At 38.0% G+C, this 24,026-nt stretch overlaps 1 protein-coding gene across 1 annotated transcript in view; it reads right to left on the bottom strand.

Annotated features, from left to right (window-relative positions):
* The window catches only part of LOC145995299 (DNA excision repair protein ERCC-1-like), a 347,987-nt gene extending 326,165 nt beyond the window's left edge, over window positions 1-21,822 (bottom strand). Inside the window, exon 1 of the mRNA XM_083131901.1 lies at window positions 21,646-21,822. The gene's annotated coding sequence lies outside the window, so the exon portion shown is untranslated. The remainder of the gene's footprint in view (window positions 1-21,645) is intronic.
* Between the last annotated feature and the right edge of the window lie 2,204 nt (window positions 21,823-24,026).

The following is a 24,026-nucleotide window of genomic DNA, read 5'->3' on the forward strand; positions in this document are numbered from 1 at the left end:
TTTTTTGTCAGACATATTAACAAGTTTCTTCTCGACTAATTTATCTCTTTGGCATCTTTAACTTCAATCAAGTTAGGTTCTGCTGTGCGTACTTAATTTATTTCTGATTTATCTCCTACATGAACATTTAAAACGTCATTAAAGTAGTTCTTCCATCTATTTAAAATAGTCAGCCATTTTATATCAAGTTTACTTTAGGTTGCCACCCCTCTCTCAATTCATTTGCACCTCTGATACTTTTTATTTCAATTTCGTTAATTTTACTTTTCAAGTAATCTTCTAAACTTGCTGTTCTTTAACCGCCTAAGTCTATTTCTATTAGTGCCTCCCCGATGGCGCAGTGGTAGCGTCGTCGCCTTGTAATCAAGGTTTCCCGGGTTCGATCCCTGGTGGAGGCATGTAGTGGTTGGGATCCCACTTTAAACTACAGGTCCAGGCCCGATTAGTCTTACTGTGCATAAAGTGGACTTAATCAATCTATTTCTATTTGGTTATGCGAACCATGGCTTACTTTTTCTTGATTTATACTTTATTTAACTGCTGATTCTATTGCATTACGTACGTGTTCCCAATTCTTATTTACGTCTGTTTCATTTAAATCCTGCAAAATTAAAAAAAAATGTTCAATTGTATAGGTTGAAGTTCATTATATGGAAATAAATTTCATTTTTTTTAAATTCATTTTTTGCCAGGGATTGTATTTTTTTTATAGTGGCATGTGCTTTCATAACTAACTAACTAACTCTCTAGCCTTCTCAAACCCAAAAGGTTCATGGCTGCATCAACACAGGCCTTCCATCTGTCCCTATCTTGAGAAAGATCTACCGTGCGTCCATTTCGATCTGCAGCCGAGAGATCGGGAGAAACGTGGCGGGCGGCGCTGACGGAGGTGCCGACATTTGCGGCCTGTATTGCCCGCATATTTTTGTGGACATATGCAGACATTTATATAAATATTGAAAAACTAGCACTAACCTGTGTTATAAGAGTTGTTCAAAGTGATGTCCACCTACATTCACACATTCCTGGCATCGTTTGATGACATTTTGATTCACACGCAAAAGTTCTTCTTCCGTAATTCTTCCTAGTTCTGCCCTTATATTGTCTTTTAATTCGTCGATGCTATGAGGGTTATTTCGGTAGACTCTATTTTTCAAGGTTCCCCACAAATAATAGTCACATACGGTAAGATCTGGCGAACGTGAAGGCCATAAACCTCTTGAAATTATTCTGTCATCAAACACCTCCCTTATAGCGTCCAAAGAATCAGCGGCGGTATGGGCTGTGGCCGAATCTTGTTGAAAATACCCATATTGTCTCTCATTATCTAATAACAACTGAAAAAACGGCGCGAGTATTTGTGTGCGGTACCTCTCTGAATTTATTGTGTCTTCAAAAAATATAGGCCCTATTATTCTTTTGGCACTTACAGCACACCACACACCAATTTTTGCATCGTGTAACGGAACTTCGTGTATTATTCGGGGATTTTCAGTGCTCCAGTATCTATTGTTCTGTGAACAAACATGACCACGCAAGTGAAACCATGCCTCATCCGAAAAAAATATTAACTGTGGATCAACAATACCATCTACAATATTCTGCAAAACCCAATTACAGAAATTTACTCTACTTACGTTGTCAGGGGGCCGTAATTCTTTCACTATAGAAACTCTGTACGGTTTTAATTTTAGTAGCTTAGTGGCTGTATGTGCTGATGATTTTGACACGCCCATCTCCTGTGAAACACGGCGTAGAGGTTTGTTTGGAGAACGTTCTAACGCTGCACCAATTTCATCAAGTTTTGCTTCGGTTAGAATCCGTCGTTTTTGCTTAGGTGTTTTAAAATTTAACGATCCAGTTTCTCGTAATTTAAGGACAAGACGTCTAACCGTATCTCTATGTGGAGGTGAAACGCCTGGGAATTTCTGTACAAATTGCCTACACACGTCTCGACACGAGTCTGTTTTCACGTAAGTGTCATACATAAAAATTCTTTGTTCTAACGTGAACCTTGCGGCTGGCATTCCAATCGTCTGACTGACACAACACACATACACACTGCAATAACACAAACAAGTAACGGCAAGTAACCAAGAATAACACTCTTACGCACAGTACGAAATTAACACGCTCTTGGTTTACATCTGCCTGCCACTATATTCACAGCTCTGTAGTCGCGAAGGAACAAAAAACTTGAGCTAGGAGATTTCGGATTGCAAGGAAGCTCACGAACACCATTAGCTTTTAACGGTTCGTCTGCAGCGTAATCTTGATACAGTGTTGCACATTCGAAACCTCGAAACGATCCCCATCGACACAAAACTCTTTCAAGGATATAAACTTAAGCAGGACGTTACTGGTCAAAACTATGATTAAAATGTTTTACAGAGTATTATCTGTGGCTCTTAATATAATTTCTAAAGCGTATTTATTTGTGTATATAAGGGTGGAACTTGGAAGAATTACAGAAGAACTTTTGCGTGTTATAACACAGGTTAGTGCTCGTTTTGCAAGATGTCCACAAAAATAAGCGGGCATTACAGGCCTCAAATGTCGGCATCTCCGTCAGCGCCGCCCGCCACGTTTCTCCCGATCTCTCGGCTGCAGATCGAAATGGACGCACTGTATATACTCTTTTTCCATCCCTACCAAAATTTTCCGTTAGGTCGATCCCAATATTTGTCCTTCCATCTTCGTCTTAGTTTTCCTACAGGTCTCTTACCATCAGGTCTCCCAACAAGAATCTGTAAACTCCTTTTTCCTCTCCCATTCGTGCCACATGGCCTGTCCACCTAAGTCTTCTTGATTTAATTAATCTAATAATATCTGGACATGAATATAAATTTATGAAGTTCTAAATTATGTTACCTTCTCCACTCACCTATTTTCTCACCCCTTTTAGATCCAAATATTTTCCTAACGATCTTATTTTCAAATACTCTCAATTTATGTTCCTCTTTCAATATGACAGACCAAGTTTCACATCCATATAATACTACAGGCAAAATTACTGTTTTGTATATTTTAACTAGAAGTTTCTTAGAGAGAAGTAACATACATTTCCTAAATTTTAAGCCTACTTTTTTATTTTATATCCTCTTTAATATAATTTTCATTTGTTAATATTACTCCTAAGTATTTGAATTTTTAAACTGGTTCAAATAAGTTATCATGTGCTAACCACTGAACCGGAAATCAACAGCGTTGAGGCAGGGGTCCCAGGTTCAAATCCTGGCCTGGGCATGGGTGTTATTTGTGGTGTCCCTTCATTAATTTCATCATCACATACTCATCTCTGCGTTTAGCCAAAAGTGGCGAAAATCAATTAATTGGTGCTAACCACTACGTCACGAGGTCGACTGGTACAGAAAAGCTAATCGGGACTACAATTTAAAGTAGGATCCGAACAACTAAGTGCCTCCACCGGGTATCGAACCCAGGACCCCTTGATTACAAGGCAATCAGGGATGCCCTCTCATGCACGGTGTTGAATCATGGACAATAAAGGCATCAGACCAAAATATCGGTGCCTTCGAAAGGTGGTGCTGGTTGCGAATGCTACGAATCTATTAGACGTTTGAAAGAACTGACGAACGATTTGAAATGAATTGTGTATTCAAGAAAGGTTCTAGACAGTTTGCTGTCATCAGATTTTACAATACTTTGAGCATGTAGCACGTCGTTTTGAAACTGGTCCTGGGAATCCATTCTCCAAGGAATAGAAGAAGAATAAATATCCAGAGGTTATTTACCAATTAGATGGATGGATCAAATTGAACATTTTATATGGACTCACATTTCCTTACGAGATGCATACAGAAATTTAATTTTTGAGAAATAAAGAGGACGAATTGAACGTAATTTAGTTGTACAGAATGTTTACGAGAGATTGAGTATCTATATATTTCCGCAGATGCAACGACAATCTGGATACAGCAATCCGCGACCATTATTAAGAGCTGTTGTTGGATGACTTAACAATCACATCACCGCAGAAACAGATGGAACTGGTGAATAAAAAGCAGTTGTTTTGATGCAGCCATATCGCTGCAAGAATCCTATATCCTTTCTTCCGCGTTACAGCATTATTGCTTCTAAGAGTAGAACTTCATTCACAGCCGCATATAAAGGCCATCATCGCAGAAACGCCTCACGATATAGAAACATGGACGGCACATGTTTTTATAAAGTTACATTACTGGAGCATGCATACTTGAAAGTACGTTTTTTGACACTCACCTTTCAGAGCCTTTTTTTTCCGCTCTTTTAGTTCGTCACTGCAATAAAACAGCCGCGAAACGTAAAAAGAAAGTTAGTATTAGGTCGTAGTAGATTACACTGAGGGCCCATTGACAGACGATCTCTGCCTTACAGGAAAACATCGTAAGGGGAGACAGCCTTATAGGAAAATGTCGTAAGTCATTTCAAAAGTAGGTCAAAGGGCTGCGCCAAAAACGAAGCATCCCACCTGTCGGGTTTAGTGTGTCGGTCGAGTCTCGGTGTCCTCTCTCCTCCCATACCAAAATGGACATAGGTCGTCATGGAACCAATTTTTTGCATCAATCGAAAATTTTCTAAGTCCACAGCGTTAAAAAAATCTTAAATTGCAAATATCTCCAAAATGGTAAGAGTTATCGAAAAAATATATCGAAAAACACCCCCATACGGTATCGTTAGATAACCCCCTGTCGATTTTGGAGGTGTAGAATACGTGTACCAAGTTTTGGTGGTCCTGAGATCAAAGGGTAAGAAGTTAGCCCACCCTCCAAAACTTTGATCACTCGTAACTTTTGAACGAATAGTCGTAGAAAGGTCGGGTTTAGTGCGTCGGTCGAGTCTCGGTGTCCTCTGTCCTCCCATATCAAAATAAACATAGGTCGTCATGGAACCAAAAATTTTCCGAAATTTTGTTCCAAGTCCTGCGTTAAATTGCAAATATCTCGAATTTTTGACAAACAGAGGTGTCCCATAGGACCTTTGAGAAAAAAAAAACACGTGAAACTCTACAGAGGTGTGGTTATCTAACCGCAGCCGTTAGAATCTTTTTTGGTTGGGCACCACGCACCCTGGCGGGGTTATAGGGGCCAGGAATCCTAAAAAAACAATTATTATTATTTTTTTTGTTTGCTTGCGTCACAATACGGAAATAATGAGAGGCGCGCGCATGTGTGTGTGTGTGTGGCAGAAATATCACTCGTTCCCGAGAGGTTTACAAAAGTCACGATATATAAACATTTGGCCGGGACTTAGAAAAAAATTACGATAAGGTGCATTCGTACTTCAAGGATGAGAAAGTGTTTTTTCTCGTACCGGCTTTTCTGCGCTGTGAAACATCGTCAGCGCAATAAATGAGGCGCGGAAGGTGGAGAGAAAGTGAGTTTTTGAGGTTTTGGTGCGGTTTTCTTAGAGGTCAAAAAATCAGGGTTGGGGTGGAAGGTACATATACTATCTACTCATGTGGCATATTACCCCGATAATAGTGTTGGCCCCTCAAAAAACACCTCTTGAATTTGAAATTATCGCATTCCTGCATCCCCATTATAATAATAAATGTCAATTATTATGACTGATATCAAATTATACGTGTGAAAATGTACTTTTAGGTTGACATTCGGTTCCTAAGGGTTGGTGTGGCCATCCTTGCCCCTCTTCCAGACGTCCGTGCCACTATATTATTACAATTTCACCTAGAAATTTAGGATAGGGGAATCTTATCGCCGTTATTAAACGATATTATACTCTTAAAGAAAATGAAGAATGCTTACGTCATTTTCACTTTAAGTGATTGTTTTTGCATTTCTGGTACAACAACTTACAATTTCCGACAAGTTCCAGACATTTACAATGCAGAAAACGTCGAGAATTAACAACTTTTTAAAATGACCATTCGGTATTTCCCGACTGGTCGGGATCCCAAAAAGTCGTGAATTCATTTCCCGAAGTCGGGATCTGGACGGGAATTTTTTTTTCCCGATCCCGGTCCCGACTTTTCGGGATCCCGCACACCTCTACATATTTGTAAAACTGCTGCACATGTTCGCTCTCCGTGGGCTACCCCTAGTACACTGGACGCTCGAAGCAGACGACAAACGAGCTCTCTCTAAGTCGTGACGTATTAACATGGCGGGGCTTGTTTTCAGCGCTACGCTAGCCTTGTTACTTTGGAAGTCTCGTTTTTACCTTAAACTGAACGCAGAGAAACGCGAGAACCTGCAGGGGTCATTTTTCCAGGGTGTAGTTTTTAAAATTGCTGTAAAAAAAATTGAGTGGAGATGTCCATTCCTGGCTTCACTCTCTCTGTATCCCTCCGGCTGTTGATGTCCACAACCCTCTTGTCCGGAAAACTTTGTCCAGATGGGTATTTCGGAAGATGATCAAGTTTTCCCTCACTTGGTCTTGAACTTTTCAGTTGAAGTTTTGTGTTGGTCAGTAGTCAGTTATCGGGTGCATCGGAAACTTGTGAATAACAATGAGTCCGTCGACCACCGCGTCGTATCATTATTAACATATCAAATGTGCTGAAATTGTGATTGCAGGAGAAGAGTGAAGGAACAACCAGCATAAAAGACGTCTTTTTGGAGGTAAGCAGAAGAATAACATTATTCTTGATCATTTACATAAGATGAAGCTATTGTGAAATGGTAAAGCCGCCAAAATTGAAAGCTTAACAACAAGGTGTTCTATTTCCAATGAAGCAGATACATCCTTCATTCATGACTATCATCATCAGTGACGTGCGGTGACGTCGACACTTGGGGTAGCAATGAGTGGCGTGCCCAACGGGTCATAATCCCCCCCCCCTCTTTTAGGGCCCAGTATTCCTAAAAGAAGAACGTCAAAGACAGGAAAAATTGCAAAGTTAGGAATGACTACAAAAAATTGTACACGTAACTTCCACCCACTTTCGAAAATCAAAAACGATTTGATTTGACTACTGAGCCAGAGATGCCGGGTTTGAATCTCGGCTTGGCAATGGGTGATTATTGTGTCCCTTCATTAATTTTATCGTATCGTCTTCACGATTAGCCAAAAATGGCGGAAAGCGAAGTAAAAATAAACCAAATCAAACAATCAATCAATCAATGAATGATTTGATTTGATTCGCTTTTTTGACACATTTGGTTAATCGCGAAGATGATACGACAAAATTAATACAGGGACAAACACAAAGAACACCCACGTCCAGGTAGGGGTTCGAACCCGAAACTCCTGGTGTCGTAGCGCGCTGTGGTAACCACCCCCCACGGTTGTTTGATTTGATGTTTTAAGTCCACTTTATACACAGAAAGGCTAATCGAGACTAGACCTATAGTTTAATGTGGGATCCGAACCACTATATGTCTCCATCGGGTACAGATCCGGGACCACTTGCACTCCCCCGCGGAGGTCGACCGACAACAAACATGAGAGGAAAGCGCTAACCATTCGGATACGTGGGTATCGGTAAAGCAAACTGCATTTTTCCTGAGTAGTAATTTTCAATTGAATTTTTGAAACACCATCTTTATATATGATTAACGTTTTTTCAAAAATTTTGCATTGCTTGATTTCCCTAATTTCGCCATCTCACGATCTCGTTACTGAAGGATTCGGGCTCGAGCCTTGGCCTTTGCATGAGTGTTTCTTTGCAACCACTCTTCACCCGTTTTATTTAATCAACGTTCATCGTCATGGCAGAAATTAGGTAAAGCGATGGAAGAGAGAAGAAAATACAAATAATTTCCCCCCAGTGCATCTGCAGGGCACTGTGAATCCAGGAGCCTAGAATTCTCTGTTTATGATTGTCCCTCACGACTTTCATAACCTCTTAGCTACTTATTGCGATTAAATCTATACAGCTAGAAAAAGAGATGGAGGATAAACAGGTAACAAAACACACCTTTTTCTACTTTCTTCAAAAAAAAAAAAGGTAAAGTGTTCCCCTGTGCATAGCACCACGCCATGAAGGCGTATAGGGGGTGTTCAAAGATATTCATTTGCCTTTTTGAGTTCTGGGATACATTTTTCATTTCTATTTTTTTCATTATTCACTGCAGGCAGAGTACGACACATAGGAACAAGAATGCACGTTCGTCACGAATTCCGGCCTGAATTGTTCTTTGCGAGGTCCCTTCATCATATCATCACTCATCCTCTTTTCGCGATAAACAAATGTGACAGAAAAGCGACCAAACCAACAACAAGAATTAGTAGTATAAATACAGAGAACATAAGTACTGCAGAAAAATTTTCCCTTAGTTCTTTAGAGGATTTACAAAGGAAGCGAAGGGAATCCAATCCCCTATCTGTCCTATAGGAGATAGACTGGAGGACCTGAAAGCACGGGCTTTCAACCATTGGAGAGGGGGCGAGGGCGAGGGGGCAAGGGAGGTAGAGTTTCTAGCTGAAACTGGTGAGGCGGAGGAAGAGCGAGCTAGGCCAGCTTTGCCCGCTGAACGCACCGAGGGACGAGAAGCGCGTGAAAAAAAAAGTGTTGCATATGAACTGTGACTTCAACAATACAAAAAAATATTGTGATTTGAAAATAATTAGAGATTTGAGATTGATTGATCTATCTCTGCTAGACTAGCTACTCCTCAGTGCACGTCACTGATCATCATCATATTCTTCAGCCATTGCGCAAAAATCAGTTACATGTGCAACGGTAATTGCCTTTGTTTGAACGTATACATTTAAAACTGAACGTAAATATTGATCGCACGGTAACACATCGCACCACATTTCGTCTCACGCTGGCTTTCCTTGATTGGGGGGGGGGGGGCAGAGCCGACCCGGGGAGGGGCAACTCGGGCACTCTCCCGAGGCCCAGTGCTACAGGATGCCCCGTGCCAGATAAAAATAATTGATTGTGCACAGTTTATTGTGGAATTATATGTCCCTGGTTGTTCCACTGAAGCAACTAATCGGAATTTCCATAACTACATTGATTCTTTTGACACACTTAAAAATATCCCAAATTATAGAAATTACATTTTAAGCAAGTACTAAATAAAATTCGTGTTCAAACATTTCAATCAAAATAGCTCATATGCACTATTAATTTAATTATAAAATCAGGACGTGGTAATATTAATTAATCAAAATTAAATATAATGAACGTCTAACCATGAAAAGAAACACCAATTTAGAACCTCACATATTTCTTGGTTTGTTCTGCCTGATTTTGCTCTTACGTAATAGTAGAAAAGTGCGATTGTATAGAACACTGTACTTCAGACTAAGGAACAAAATCGATTTTTTCAGACTTCTGAAAATATTTTGGTTACAGGCTTTGAGTATATTTTATGGCCCCCATGCAGGGGCAGCCAGGGGGGTGGGGGTAATATTGCCTTTGCCTGCCTTTCGAAGAATCATTTCGCTATTTTAAATTCTGAAAACAAAAATTGTTCTAAGGAGCATTAAGAATATTTTTAATGGCTTGTATAATATTTTAACTGTTTTTTTGCTATCATTTAGTTACGATTCCGAGAATAACTTAACATTACAAAAACTGGCTGTTCAACGATGATAGCCTAGTGGCTAATGGAGTCGTCTTATCATTAAAGGGACAGGGCTCGATTCCTAGGGAGAGGGGACAATTTCAGTGCTTCGGAACTATGCATCCCGCTCGAAATAGCATATAAAGTTCATTATAATTGTAATTTTCTATATTTAAATAATATGATAAAAAAGTCTTGGACAATTAAGAACTTTGATATACAGGGATTACTTCTTCTAAATCGTGATGTACCTCAATGAAGCTGGTATTGCCCCAATGTATACATACCATCACAGTTTAGCTAACAGTAAGAATAAATGGAATTCAATACGTCAACAGAGCATCGATTGGCTGGTTAATGTATTTATCAGAGCTTGTTTGTGCAATTATATTACCTAGCGGAGAGGACGATGGGAGCAGCATCTCTAATTTAATCTAAAATGCCATATACATTACATTAATATATAAAAAATAAAATATATAATTATTAATATAATTTATATTAATTAATTATATATATAATGCATGAAAATAGATTTAGAAAAATGTAGGTCGACTTAAGAACTTGCCCCCCCCCCACTCCGAAATAAGTTCCGACGTCCCTGGTCAATGGCACATACAAAAATTATACTTTAAAACTAACTATTTGACGAAGAGGAGTGATTGATTGATTGATTGATTTGTTGTTTTAAGTCCACTTTATGCACAGTAAGGCTAATCGGGACTGGACCTACAGTTTAAAGTGGGATCCGAACCACTATGTGCCTCCACCGGGAATCGAACCCGGGGCCACGAAGAGGAGTGATTTTTCAGGAAAATATGAAGACGCTCACCAGCCTGTACTGATTTCGGGAGGTCTATTATCCTACTTTCGTGTTCAAATTACAAGCTAGAAAAGCAGTTTGCATACGTAGGAGAAAGTAACGAAAGTGATCCTGAAGTCACATCATTCGGGACGTGATAGATATTCTTATTGCCTTGGATTGTTTATTTTCTCCCGTCCGCATCTTGAATGTCAATTTGATTTATTTTTTGTTAGCGTCGCATTTCTTCCACTTTTAGTTAATCGCGACGAAGAGGATAAATTATGATACGGGAAAATTGATGAAGGGACAATCGCAAAAAACACCCACGCTCAGGTCGGAATTCGAACCCGCCTCGTCTTGGTGAACGTCGACATTGCTGTTACGTTAAGCTAGGGAAAGATGTAATGGATCCACTATCCACTCCCCTCTGCTTTCAAATGAATATGAGCTTTTCCGAAGCGAAGGGATTGAGGCAGTTTTTTTTTAGATTAGTTATGGGATACTGAGTATCTCGAATATTTCCCAATTTTTTTCCTGCCATGTTCTTTTAAAATTGGACACTGCATTGCTTTAATAATTAAAATTCAAGGCTTTCCTGTAACCGTTTCTTTTCACTCGGCAAGTCAGAAAATTCCCTGCATCCGGTGAAAGACTTAGTGGTAAGCAACACTGCAGAGTGCTGTTTTCCCGAACCTTTACTTCGGCTGTACTGCCACACTCGATCGTCTCCGAAGCTGATCTTTAACTCAACGAGTGTGCCACTTTCTGTGAACAGAAGTGTACAAAAGAAGAGTTGATTTTGTCAGTCCTATTCGTTGGAGGAACATAGATCACATTTCTCACCGCTCGCCGTCATTGAGTTGAACGCGCAATAGATATTTGGCCAAGTTTTCTCGGTGTTACGAGTTGAATAGCTCTTCTTGTGTATGGGTTTTCTTAGAATGTAAATATACTGGTTTCTAAATTACGTCTAAATGTCATGATAAGATTTAACGTCCTAGGTACTTAGAACTGGGAGGCAATAGTAGAGTTTACTATCTGGTAACATAAAAATTTGCATACCTAAAAAACCTACCCCCCCCCAGGGAAAGGAAATCACAAATACGCCCCAAAGCAAAAAACTTAATTCGCACACTGGTTAAAAGTTGAATAAAAACAGCTGTTTTACCAATGAAATTAATTCATAATAAATAGAAAAATTAAACATTTATGGAATAACAAAAAAAATTATTAGTTTCAGATTATGCACTAATTTTCGCAGACATTTTCACTATTAATATCCAACTGGTTCGTCCTAATTCTTACTTTAATGTAAGTTAGGCGGAGATAAGTAGCTAAGCTCAATATAATACAACGAAAGTAAAGTCTATATTTGCTAATTTAATTCGGGGGTGGGGGTGCAGACCCCTTAGAATGCTCTGTAAATACGTCCTTGAAGTACACAAAATGTAAGTTACTGCCTTAAAACAATCTAGATATTACACATGCTTCGTAATCTATTGTTCTATGTATGCATTACTTAACTACCTGTCATTAAAAAAGAAAGCAAGTATTGCAGTTTGCAGACAGACTGTAGTTGTAGAGTACGGCCACGCTAACAACCGGTCCCCATTCACAGCGCAGAACCAATGGCTGCGATTAGGGAGGGGGAGCGAGGGAGGGCGCAATTGCCCCTCCCCAGTTTTTGCAACTTTTTCCTTGCACTATGATAAAACTTATTTACCAAGGGAAAGTAAAGTGCTCCCCCCCCCCACTTTTGGAACCCAATCGCCTCCACTGCGCAGAACGGTTATTTTGCAGAGTTGTTAAAGGTCCAGGAATTTTAAATAAATTCAATTCCGGTCCAGGAGAGAAAATCAGTAAGCGTAAGTGGGTTCTGGACAGTAAAGAACGTTTCTACCTGTAAAGTATATGAATCCGGTCCAGGAACTTTTTTTTTCGGATCAATTTAAATAAGGTCCAGGAATTTTTTTTACTGGATCATTTTATATAGGGTCCAAGTTCCGTATTGAAATGAAACAATACGCAACTTGTACAGAATTGTAATTGTGCGAGATAAGAGGTTTCGGTCCTGTTCCGGAACCCAATAAAACCCATTAGAATGTATGGGCTCTGGACCATTAACAACCCTGTTGATAAAACCCACCCTGCTGGCTGCTTCGGAGAGGGGATTCTAAGGTTGCCGCTTGCTGCCCAGGCCTATTTGGATGTTTTACGCACGTTCCTTGGTAGACAGAGGAGACAACAGCGGGTGATTGCCATAAAGGCGGTCCTCGCATTTGCCCCTCCAGAATAGCCCCGCTCCTTCCCTTTTACCAGTGATTTATCCACCCACACACCCCCAACACCCCCTAAAATTTCCTCAATGGTTATTATCGTGGCGGTACTACAGATTATGTTGAAAAATTCTTCTGAATTTTTGATTTTTTTTTCCTGCTTAACATGTTAATTTGCTAATCAGTTTCCTCCAAGCAATTCAACGATACTAATGTAGTGGCGAATATATAATTTTATCTATGAGCAGACTAAGGATTTTTCCGGTTCACCTGATTAATGCTTCTTGCCATCCGTGTAATCCACCATATCTTGGCAATGCTGATTAAAAAATAATAACAATGCATAGACTACGAAGTTATTTTTTTAATAGTTACAATCAACAAGTGACTGATGACTAGACCCCGGATTTATATGTAATATCAAAGTACAAAATATGTACATAAAAATGTAACAATAATTGATAAAATATGTACCTAAATATGTATTATCAAAAGGATATATAATATTAATAACAATCGAATATCCAAGCAATTTCAAGAATTCTGCTAGATATTTTATTTGAACATATTCAACATAATTTTAAGGACACAAGTTCTTCAAATTGAAATTTGTATCAAATTTATAAACTCAAAAAAGCCCAGCAACGTGTACATATTTCAGAAACCAATTTTGTCAACTATTAATTACTTTTAACATCGCAAATTGTATAATATGTAAATATGTAAGAGAACTCTTTGTAACTCTCGAAACAAATTGTAACACGAAGCATCTACAGATACAAGAATCGAATGAAAATACATACTACCTACTTTTGTACTTCTTGACCACCTGATGTCAAGTTTCTAGGTGCTTTGTCTAAACCTCAAAGCGAAATGAAAATATAAAACCAGAAAAGGGGGGGAGGAGAAACTCCAACATCTTTCGATAAATAACAGTTCCCTTCGTATTATTATTATTATTTTGTCTTCTGACTGTTTTTAGAACTGGCAGTTAATTTTAGGTGACCATAAGCACTAAGCATCTCATTGATTATAAAATATGGCATCACCGAGCAACAAATTTTCATCATCATGTTTCAGAGATCGAAAATATAGGGAAAAGGATCATGATAGGGAAAAAATTACCGAAATATGTTGTTTTATGTAAAGTAAATTAGCAAATATATAAAATATGTAATATCCTGGCAAATATGTGAAAATATGTAACAAAACGTATGCAAAATCATGTGTCATATAATTCGTTGACATTTTCCTGTTCAAGGTATGTTTTTAGAAAGGAATAGCATATGTAATTACATACAAAACCGCGCTCTGCTGATGACTCATATTTTTTCGGTCAGAAATATCAACCTCCTGTTATTGGGAATATTGGGTTTTCGTGTCAGATGCTCGAATGTATCCTCAAATGTACACGTCACGGATCCTTCCCCTCGCAAATACACCTCCGTCCTCCTAAGGTCAGGTAGTAGGAAATATCCTTGTTCAATTCAAAACCCCACAAATCACTTTAAAATTTTCATTTTGCTATGTTGGTGCATATAATTTCACACTCTTATAAATACATATAAATGGAATATTTTTGAGGTCGAATATATTGACGGCTGAAGTATGCACGACTCATGTCATGGTTTATATAAGGACGTGAAGTTTTTGTTTTAACGAAAACGCCGAAAAGTTGAGGAAAGCGAAATAAAGTGTTTAAAATGTATTTGGGTAGGTTAAGGAGGCAAGTTTTCGGTGTTTCGGAATCGTGAATTATGCCATTTTTCAAAGTAACACCGAATTTAAACTTTAACGCGAAAAACGCCGCGAAGGGGATAATATACGTACTACTTCTGTTCAAAAAGAACTACCTCAACCGCTATTAGATCTGTCCTTTGTAGTCTAGCTGGTGATAGAGTTCGATTCAAAGGGATTGCCACGCTTAATTTTTTTCAGTTTGGCGCAGACTAGGCGACAGTGTCATGAAAAAGAATTCGCTCGGGGGCGTCTTCCCAGAAGGGAAATTTCGTAGCAACGGGAAAATTTTCAGGGAGATGCAACTTTTGTGTTTCGGGGTGCGGGGGGGAGGGGGCAGGCGTGTATTTGTGTACACACAAAACGGCATTTTGAGGTCGCAGAGGGATTTTTTTGGCATTGTTAGCGAAATGTGATGTGAACGATTGTGTTCAAAGATTTGGGTGTTATAATTCAATAAAAATTTCATATTTAGTGTCTATTGAGATGAAATAGTTTTCCAAATGAAAGAAATTGTCATTTCTCATAAAGCTAAGTCGTAATTTATCTTTGTCATTAAAACTAAAATTTGTCTAAATTTTCCAGAACCAACACGATGTGAATCTCTAAGCATAGAAGAAACAGTAAAAATGCATGTAAAAATGACACCGATTTTAAATTAATAACACCAAACTTTGCCCTAAACCGCGAAATATAACACCGAATTGCAGTAAAAAATAACACCAAAATTTAGGGGAAAAATAAAACTAAAACTTCACGTCCCTATGTATAAGGCATCATTTGGTTAAATTAAACCTAGAAGTCCTATCATACGCAATAATGTTTCCTTTCTCACTGATGCACGGTTGGCTCTATTTCAAAAAACAGGAAAACAAGATAAAGGTGAAACTTTTTTTTTTCAGTTGAAAAAATAAAAATATATATTTGGTTCTTAAAGCAGGAAGTAAATTGAGCGATTGTACTTAATATAAGATTTATAACAGAATCAGTTTATATACAGAATGTCACTGAATTATGTATTTGAATTCTTCCAAATGTTTTGAGTAGAATATTTTATCGGAAAATAACATTTTACACAGACGTAAAGAAAGGTTTTACGCCAGGTAACTTACTAGCACACTACGCGTAATTTATGTAAAATACGTATAGAGTAATATACCTGCCCAACTCTAAGTATATTTCACATATTTCAAGCAGATTAAGATTAGTGACACCACTGAGTCGACTGTAGCATGCATGGACCAAGGACAGGAATCTATATTTCGGAGGGGTCCGAAACAATGTCTCAGAAATAATCATAATAATAATAATATTATCAACAACAATAATATTAATAATAGTGTTTTAATTAAAATAATAAAATTATAATTAAAATATTAATAAGTATTTAATTAAAATTGTACTGTTATTAGTGCATCAATAGGTAAAAATACTTCATAAGAATTGAGATATAACAGCACATATTCAAGATTACCAAAAATTTGTGTAAAAACAAAGCAAGGATATGTCAAATAAATAAAGAATTGAATATTTATTGAATAGCAAAAAGGGATGTTAGATCCAGTTCACGAAAAGTAAATTCCTGGTTAATATTTTTGCATATTACCATAAGTAGTAGCAGGCATAAATATTATTTGGTACTGTCCTTCAAAGTCACATGATCCCAATCTAATCCTTGCGTTCCAGTAAGTTCAAAGGAAATAAATAAGCATAGATTATACAACAAATGATAAACAAATTTCATTATTTAATTTATGTACTTGCTAATTATTTCGGGGGGGTCCGGACCCCTGGACCCTTCCCCTAAATAAGTCCTTGACTAAGGAATGTAGGTTACAATGCTAATACATGTATTTACATGCTCAAAATTAATGAAATAAACAATTTTAATTTTTCCATTCACATTACTAATGTACGACTTTAAATGACAGAAAATAACAAATAATGATCAGTATATATGAATTTTATACCAGATCGGTAAAAACTGCCCCCCCCCCCCAAATTTAATGTTCGATAACCCTCTGCCCGCACTACAGAAATACCGTAACAATCTAATGTTTAAACTATTATTCAACAGCTGCGTATGGATCCACACTCAAAGTTAACGTTCAATCTCGCATCTGAATAGCCGTGATAATCTAAAACTGATATTCAAGAACTGCTCCGCCCCCGAATAAAATAATACTGATTGGGGTGCCCACAGGGGGGTTTCATGACGCGCCTGCGTCATGGGAATTTTTTGGGGGGAACAAAATTTTATACGAATTCTATATATCTTCACACAAAAATGGGGGGGGGGGGATCATATCGTTTGCTTGACTTGTTATTGATTTTAAGTTTTGGTTATTATGTATAGTTTCCACCTACCTGTGGTAATCGCGGCGATAGGGTTGAATTGAAACGCCACCTCTTATGCCTTTAGAATCGGTTTGGGGTATTCGCATTGATACAAGGTTAGTCGAGCAGACAAATTGTGCAGAATAAGGTTGCCACTAACAATGGCAATGAGCCTAAAGTATCTAAAGTAAACATATATTGCTTAAATATGTCTTTATTATACAGTGACGCAACTACAGGGGTAGCAGGGGGTTATTGCCCCCCCCCCAACCTTCGACGGAAGTCAATTCTATGGTAGCAAGAGGGGACAAACATTGACGGCCAAGGGCACCTGCAAGGGGGAGGGGCACAAAGGAGCAATTACCACTTCGATTTCAAATTATATATAAATAAAAATTAACTTTGTAAAATTTTCTTGCTTGCTTCGCTCGCATTATCTGCTTTTCTCGTTTTCGTCAAGTTCAGAGCTAGCTGTAGCTAGGGACGGCGGGAGTCGGCAATGGGCGCCAAAGATCTAAAAAAAAAAGTTGCAAAAGAGAAAATGCCATGGCATCCAGTGAAATATTGTTTTGAATTGCAAAAATTGGATCTGAAAATTTTCTTGCTCGCTTCGCTCGCATTTCCCTTGTTTTCTGTAATGTAATGTATTTAAATAATATGTGTTGTATATTTGTATTGAATAAGCTTTCAATACGTACACAATTTAGTGTTAGCTTTTCGCATATGTATTTTCTATTTAATGTAGCTTTATGTTGCATATGGGTAAAACATGTTGTACGTGGAAGTTACACATGTATCTTCGGAATGCATTTATCATTCAGTTTTCCTCCATTAAAAAAAAATACAGTTTGTGTGCTTGATTTCCATTATTAGCTAATGTGAAATTGACGGTGTTGGAAAAATATTTTAAATAGTTTGTTCCAAATAAATGCTTTAGCACAGATTTCTACCCCCTTTTTGCGTAATTTATGAGGATAATAACGTCTTTGATACAACTACTACTGGTAGTAGTAGTAGTCGTAGTAGTAGTAATAATAATAATAATAATAATAAATAAAGCCATTATTAATATTATTATTATTATTGGTACGTTTATCCTGGTACTTGCTCCCCCAAACAAAAATTCGTGGTTGCACCTCTGGTATTATATTTTTCCGCAAATTTTGTCTGACAAAAATAATTTGCGTAATTAATTCGGCATAAATGGGGGGATGTTCTACCTTTTGGGGGGGGTTATGGGCCTGGGGGGATGGGCACCCTGTTACCAGTTATAATCAATCTCTTTTGCAGTCAACAAATTGATAACGTAGTTAATCTTCCGTCCAGTGTTGATTTAGTCAAATTTTCAGCTCCCCCCCAGGGACGGCGACAGGGGTGGGCACGGGTGGGCAAGCGCCCACCCAAAAATTCCTGTGCCCACCCGATTGCCCACCCAATCAAATTCAATAAGTACATATACTTGGAGATAGCTATAAGAATGTTTCGATATTTTACTTGTGAATATTATCTATGCTAGAAATGTTCACATATTGTCAACCCAGAAAAAGCCAATTTTGTCATTAGAAAGTGAAAGCAACTACTAGAGCTATTGAAACAAAAACTGCGATCAAATGAATACTTCCATGATTAAAAGCAGTTAGTAGGTTTAGGAGGCTCAAAATTATGCAGGGTAAGGTTGAACTTGAGGACTGCAGCTCCAGGCCTCCACATACGTATATAAATCCCAGCCTGGGTATGGTTAAAATAATCTCTAAGTAAACAAATAAAAACATCATCTTAGCGATACTTCCTTCGGCAACACTATTGTTTATTTCGACTTTTTAAATTATTATTAGAATAATTTAATCACGAAGACTTAGATTGGCAGGCCATGTGACACGAATGGCAGAGGAAAGAATAGTTTACAGGATTCTTGTTGGGAAACCTGATGGTATGAGACCAGTGGGAAGGCCAAGACAAGGATGGAGGGATAACGTTGAGATGGACCTAAAATAAATCGGCAAGAATGGGAAAGATTGGATTGATCTTGCTCCGAATAGGGACAGATTGAAGGCTTGTGTTGCTGCAGCCATAAACCTTTGGGTTTAAGTATGCTATAGAGTATAATATAGTTTTAATTAGCTCTGCATTGAAATTCCAGAAGTGTCCCTTTTCTTATTTTATTACAATTTTTATATACCTGTTATCTTCAAATATCAATATGCTATGGGAAATATCAACTTTATATTCATTCTACTAATAAGAAGGAATCACAATAATCACTACAATCCTGAAGTGAATAAATTTTAATAAACCAGTTATGTATGGAAAAAATATTGTACAGAATTATTCAATTATCTACTAATGAGTGGCTTATCCTATTAGAAATCCTCGCCCCACATTAATCAACCGAAAATATCAACAGAATCTGTACACGCAGCTGAAGTAAAGAAAAAAGTTATGTCACGAAGTACCCAGAAGACGATTTTGTTAGTTTGTTTTTAAGCCCACTTTTATGCTCAGATAGGCTAATCGGGACTAAACCTACAGTTTACCGTGTAGTCCGAACCAGTGTGCATTGTGCTGCCACCAGAGGAGGGGGGGGAGTCGAACACGGGACTTCTTCATTATAATGCGACAGAGTTATGCCATTGGGGAAAAGTATACAGAAAGAACTCGCACCAAACGTGGCATTTTATCACCACAGAAGATGCGTCCATTTTAAGAGGATGATTGCCGAGACAAATATTAGAGACTTTCGGAAAACAACGTCATTGTTCACAGAATTAGCTGCCTTGATCCACTAATGATACGCTGTGCAATTGAAACTACCACCTCAACTTTCTAAGAGCTATGGGCTAATGAAACTCCATTTTTGGAAGAGTAAGCTGTGTTTGATTTGTTTTATTTAAAGTCATTTTTCTACTAATTTTGATAATGACGACGATAAGGTTCAATGGTGATTAGATGAATGTAACGAAGGGGCGAAAACAAACACATGCTGACACTCAAAATACAAACCCTCATAAATTATTACTTTGACAGTGGTTCAAAGTGCTAGGGACTCGTTGCCCTGAAAGAATAAAGTTTCCAGGGTATGCTGCACAGGGTAGAGGTTGACATTCTAGTGTGTTCGAAATGGTCACACCATACAACCCAAGTCATCTATGAAAAATAGATGAATTATTACTGGCACGCTGATCAACTTCGATGAATTCCTTGTGTCCTAAATAATTTTGTCACATCAAAAAATATGTTCATGTAACCATACGTGTATTGCTTCTCCCGCATTAGTAACATGACAGTTGAGAAAACGAATAGCAACTTAGCTAATAATCTCTTCAATTCTGAACAAATTTTTCAATCTTACTTTCAATCTTTATTACTTATGAGTGATATTTTGTCAAAATAGCCTTTCATTAGCCTAGGAATACTTCATAAACAATGAACAAAGGAGGAGCGGGAAGTGGGGGATGTAGTTCCCCCGCCACGTTTTGCCACTTTTTGCCCCCCCCCCCCCCACTATGGCCTCTTTATGCTAAACCTTTTCTACCAAGAAAAATTGTATTGTCCTTGCCCCTCAAATGTTGGCACCCAATCGCTGCTACTACAAACATTCAGATAGATTTCTCAGTTGTACAAACCCTGTAAGCTAAGAAAAGTGACCCCCAAGGAGTAAGAAAACTCTTTCAGTCAAAAACTCATACGATGAAAATACTATGCTCAGGAACATGCATTTAAATTACGAGAAACTTCACGATTGTCTACCATCGCACTTTCTATCATTGTCGCCGAATACATAAAATCAAGTATGTGCCTTGTATTTGCAACACAAGCTTAAACCTAATTCACATTTATTTCACTGTATTAACATGCATGAAAGAATGTGACTGATTAAAATGTATGGCTGCGCATGGGTAAACACTTCCTTGAAATAATTGTGTCCATCAGAGACAAAGCGAAAGGAAATGGAATAAGATGCGACAATAGATTAGAAAAGATAAAGAGAAAAACAAGAAAAGGAAAGGGAAAATAAGTAAGAGGAAAATCGGGAGTGTAAGTGAGAGGGGGATACATACGTCTTACATACACATATACTATATATGGTCTTACATTTATACTGCCCATCCTAATCTATCAATAAGGAGCTTCTGCCCACCCGGTCGAAAATTTCTGGCGCCGCCCCTGCTCCCCCCCCCCCCCCCCAACACACACAGGTACGGTGGGTGTAACCTGTGTCCATAGATTCGCCTGCAGGCACAGCTGAAAATCGGTACTACAAAATATTGTTTTATGTGTGTTCTAGGATAGTCACTCAGATTTGACCATATTACTTTTTTAAGAAATCTTGCGCCAAAAGGGGAAATCAATGATCCCACAATTCAGATGTGATTCTATTGGAGGGTTGCCCCCCCCCCCATTGACAACATTTTATATTCTTTGCTCAACGACATTTAGAAAACTACCACCAGAAATCTTGCAAAGTCAATCGCTACACAGGTGTGAAATCGCGGGTGGGGGTCGTGGGGCCCTTGACAGACTGAACTCCTTTAAGAATTAAGTCGTTTGAAAAAAAAATCTATAAATTTCTATTTTTTATGTAACATAAAAATACCACAAATAAGAAATAACCGAGATCCCAATAGTAATGTATCTACCGCACATTACTCACTATAACAGATCTCCGCGTGCTAAAAACAACGGAACGGAAGTCTAATAAACAACATAATCTTCATAAACCATGCAAAATTTTCCACTTTCTAGCAGGAGTACAGAAAGTTAAGAGTTACACCGTTTACAATCCAAGTTTAGTGCACTAGCTATTATATTATCGGTAAAGCTGATACGAATATTTTACCATATTATCTCACACGCGCTACAACTCCCACTTCTGCTATGAAGATCAGTAAACCGTGGGCAGAATTGTAATTCGATCGGTAAATTCCAGCCTCTAAATTTGCACGCCTCAATCAAATCATTGCAAGTAAACAAAAATAAAAATAAATAAATACGAAGTTCTCCTACTTACCTACCATGATGGTGTAGCTTCTGACGAAAAATTAAATTGGTACTTGACACTTCCGGCTACTTTTTATATCCTGGAAACTATTGCCAGTACTCTTAAAACAAAGTGTCTGTAGAATACGTCCACTGTCACACTGTTCTCGCCTTGACAACATCAAAACACATTGCAAACTAATAAATCACTTTGCAACACCAGCACAGCACACGACTTTCGCACGCAACTTGCTTGCTCTGCTGCCTGCACGGACTTGCCTCTTACACAGGCAGAGTTGCCAACTACAGCTTCCAAAATATTTGCTCTTCGATTTTTTTTAAAACTAAATCTGAACCTCCAGCTTAAAAGCTACTCTGTATCGTAACTATCCATTTAGTTTTGGTTTCTTGTTAAGTACTTGTTGCGCGAACAAATGATTTTTGTTTATTTCACCAGAAAATTTGTGCTGTTTGATGTGAACTGCGACAATGAGACTTGACGGCTGATGCAACACCAGATGAAATATCGGAAACATGTCTACTTGGAAGTTGGGAAGCAGCGGACGATAGGTAACCTGAGAGAGAAGACGTGACCTGTATTCAAAGTACAATTCCAGAATCAGCATGAAACTACTGGGAAATCCACGTGGATAAATACCTTAGTAAGGTCTGCTGGCTACGGGATTTGAACCTGCAGCCTTCCTAATACCAGTCCGTTACGGTTAACAACTCATCCGCCCTTGTTCGTAAGAATACTAGCATGGATACTTATTAAAATGATTAAAGATATTACGAGTTAGATTCCACGGAGAATAGATACTTTTAATTTTCTCAGTCAGTGCTCAAGTGCCATTTATAGTTAACAAGATGTTGAAAAAAGACGGCACATTTAGCACCCAAGTATTTCGGAAATACAAAGATGTAGATCTGCAAATTTGCATATTTCACTACCTCTGGTGTTCCTTTCAGTGTACCAAATTTCAAATGAATAAAAAAAATGTAAGCTTGAGGATCTTTGTTGATTTGACATGGAATGGTCAGATATTATTATTATTACCGAAGGAATGTGGGGTGCAGAAAGGACTGCTGGGTTTTTTAACGAGGGTGTTCAAGTACCCGTCGCGCCTCCTGGCGCCACCTATGTTTAATGTCAAAGCATTGCTTATGCTTTTTTCATTTGTTTTACAATTTTACTTACTGCGCATATCTTTTATGTTAGTTAATCATCCAATCAAACGTAATAGGAACGTCTAATGATTCACATGGAATCTACCCTACTTAAAGTAAATTGACTTTATTTATTTTATTGTAAATATTGAATTATTTTCACTTTGGTGTCCGAAGGCTATTCAAGTTGCTAATTACGAGTATACTGCGTTTAAGCCAGTTTTATGAAAATATATTTCATGTTGCTTACTTCGAAGAGGGCATGGGATATTTCGTATGTCAGCGCGTTTGTGTGTAATCTCCTCCCACCCATCATTATTAGATTAATCTAATCCATAGTATTTCACTTCACAATAACAGCAAAGAACATAATGAGTACAGAGTCTCTTTTGAAATATCCAAAACTGTCTTCATTTTGCTAAATCGATAAACCTTTACACGTGAAAAGTTAAAACAATCCCAAGTTTCCTAAAACACGTCATACCTGTGCAGCTCTCTTCGACTGTGGCAAGGCGATCAAATTGCCCGCAGCAGTCTTGTGACTGCTCGTCACGAACAGTGTTTCCAACCGCTAAAAATTAACAGCCATCTCCAACAAATACATGAATACCACCTGCAAAAATAATACGAAACTTGCAAACCTGGCGAAGCACTTCATGCACGAAACTTTGAAAATGCAGTGGACATCAGTATTAACCTTCTTTACATTCCAACTATAATAGTTATTAATTTGTCCTTTAGATCATTGGCTGCTTATGCACAGCATAGTTTCAAATGTTATTGGATTGGTCAAGTTCCTGGATTTGAATTTGATTAGTATGATTCGACCTCGTTGTATATAGTATCAAGTATACTTAGTGACATTTCGATATCACAAAACTCACTAGCAGTGTAAAGAAGTTGTATTTATATAACTCAGAGGCGGGTTAAAATTTCAGTTCTGGGGTAGTTATATCCTGTCCATAAACCTGTGGGTGCGTCAGGGTTGAAATAAAGTAAAGCTAATTAAAAAAAATTCATGGACATACGTATTTTAATTTCGAGGCTTATAGGCATTATACAAGGAAACTTACTGAATTTCATTTAGTTAATTAAGAAAATAACGCATAGCCCCCAAGATATTATTTTTACTTGCTCTCGACATCAATAACCACAATTCTATACTGTCCCCATGGGCGTATACGTATATAGTTCACGTAAGGGGAGGGGGTCAACTTTTGGTATGATTAAGGTTGCTACATTTCA

The sequence above is a fragment of the Lepisma saccharinum genome, chromosome 11, assembly GCF_977018435.1.
Source record: "Lepisma saccharinum chromosome 11, izLepSacc3.1, whole genome shotgun sequence".
Classification (NCBI taxonomy): domain Eukaryota; kingdom Metazoa; phylum Arthropoda; class Insecta; order Zygentoma; family Lepismatidae; genus Lepisma; species Lepisma saccharinum.